Genomic DNA, 2,500 nt, shown 5'->3' on the forward strand with positions numbered 1-2,500 from the left:
TGAAGGTCGGGGTCGCACAAGGGTCGACATGGGTCGAGGTGGACTATCATGCGAAACCACTTTTTTCGGTCCCTACGGTGCCCCTAGATGATGAAAAGTACAATCCGAGGTTGATTACGAACACTTTTGTGCACCCCCTTCCGTAGAGCAAAATCCTGAAGGTCGGGGTCGCGCAAGGGTCGACATGGGTCGAGGTGGACTATCATGCGAAACCACTTTTTTCGGTCCCTACGGTGCCCCTAGATGATGAAAAGTACAATCCGAGGTTGATTACGAACACTTTTGTGCACCCCCTTCCGTAGAGCAAAATCCTGAAGGTCGGGGTCGCACAAGTGTGCACCCCCTTCCGTAGAGCAAAATCCTGAAGGTCGGGGTCGCGCAAGGGTCGACATGGGTCGAGGTGGACTATCATGCGAAACCACTTTTTTCGGTCCCTACGGTGCCCCTAGATGATGAAAAGTACAATCCGAGGTTGATTACGAACACTTTTGTGCACCCCCTTCCGTAGAGCAAAATCCTGAAGGTCGGGGTCGCACAAGTGTGCACCCCCTTCCGTAGAGCAAAATCCTGAAGGTCGGGGTCGCGCAAGGGTCGACATGGGTCGAGGTGGACTATCATGCGAAACCACTTTTTTCGGTCCCTACGGTGCCCCTAGATGATGAAAAGTACAATCCGAGGTTGATTACGAACACTTTTGTGCACCCCCTTCCGTAGAGCAAAATCCTGAAGGTCGGGGTTGCGCACAAGTCGACCCCCTTCCGTAGAGCAAAATCCTGAAGGTCGGGGTCGCGCAAGGGTCGACATGGGTCGAGGTGGACTATCATGCGAAACCACTTTTTTCGGTCCCTACGGTGCCCCTAGATGATGAAAAGTACAATCCGAGGTTGATTACGAACACTTTTGTGCACCCCCTTCCGTAGAGCAAAATCCTGAAGGTCGGGGTTGCGCACAAGTAGACCCCCTTCCGTAGAGCAAAATCCTGAAGGTCGGGGTCGCGCAAGGGTCGACATGGGTCGAGGTGGACTATCATGCGAAACCACTTTTTTCGGTCCCTACGGTGCCCCTAGATGATGAAAAGTACAATCCGAGGTTGATTACGAACACTTTTGTGCACCCCCTTCCGTAGAGCAAAATCCTGCAGGTCGGGGTCGCGCAAGGGTCGACATGGGTCGAGGTGGACTATCATGCGAAACCACTTTTTTCGGTCCCTACGGTGCCCCTAGATGATGAAAAGTACAATCCGAGGTTGATTACGAACACTTTTGTGCACCCCCTTCCGTAGAGCAAAATCCTGAAGGTCGGGGTCGCGCAAGGGTCGACATGGGTCGAGGTGGACTATCATGCGAAACCACTTTTTTCGGTCCCTACGGTGCCCCTAGATGATGAAAAGTACAATCCGAGGTTGATTACGAACACTTTTGTGCACCCCCTTCCGTAGAGCAAAATCCTGAAGGTCGGGGTCGCGCAAGGGTCGACATGGGTCGAGGTGGACTATCATGCGAAACCACTTTTTTCGGTCCCTACGGTGCCCCTAGATGATGAAAAGTACAATCCGAGGTTGATTACGAACACTTTTGTGCACCCCCTTCCGTAGAGCAAAATCCTGAAGGTCGGGGTTGCGCACAAGTAGACCCCCTTCCGTAGAGCAAAATCCTGAAGGTCGGGGTCGCGCAAGGGTCGACATGGGTCGAGGTGGACTATCATGCGAAACCACTTTTTTCGGTCCCTACGGTGCCCCTAGATGATGAAAAGTACAATCCGAGGTTGATTACGAACACTTTTGTGCACCCCCAAAAATGGCCAAAATCCTGAAGGTCGGGTTCTCGGGGCGGTCGAGGCCCTCTGACGTGCACGAAAAACCGGTACCCACGCCGAGCTTCAGAATTTGGTCTCCAGAGACTAAGTCCCAACCGAAACTGGCAACCCACAAAAGTGTACCAAGGAGTGGTCGGATCGAGTTACAGTGTTCGAGAGTATTGACGAGGATGGTTATACGCAACTTTTTGCTAAAGGTGTCCAAGACCGTCAGACCCTTACTTACGGAGATATAAGACACGTGCGTGGTTGCTCGTGCCGAGCTTCAGAAATGTTGCTCCAGAGACTAAGTCCCAGAAAACCTTCCGACCCCAAAAACTCCCAGAAGGAGTCGTCGGATCGTTTCGCGATGTTCTAGTGAAATGTTCAGCTCGACGAAATGCAACTTTTACCTAAAGGGGTCCAAGACCGTCAGACGCTTAGGTACGGAGATACGGGCATGGGTCGGTTTTCCCCATACAAAATACCCCACGGAAAACTGCAAAACCCCAAAACAGGTCGAAGGAGTGGTCGGATCGTTTCGTGGTGTTCTAGTGAAATGTTCCATTCGATAGGGCGCAACTTTTTGCTAAAGGTGTCCAAGACCGTCAGACCCTTACTTACGGAGATATAAGACACGTGCGTGGTTGCTCGTGCCGAGCTTCAGAAATGTTGCTCCAGAGACTAAGTCCCAGAAAACCTTCCG

This window comes from Anopheles nili (genome assembly GCF_943737925.1).
Source record: "Anopheles nili chromosome X unlocalized genomic scaffold, idAnoNiliSN_F5_01 X_unloc_6, whole genome shotgun sequence".
Lineage (NCBI taxonomy): Eukaryota > Metazoa > Arthropoda > Insecta > Diptera > Culicidae > Anopheles > Anopheles nili.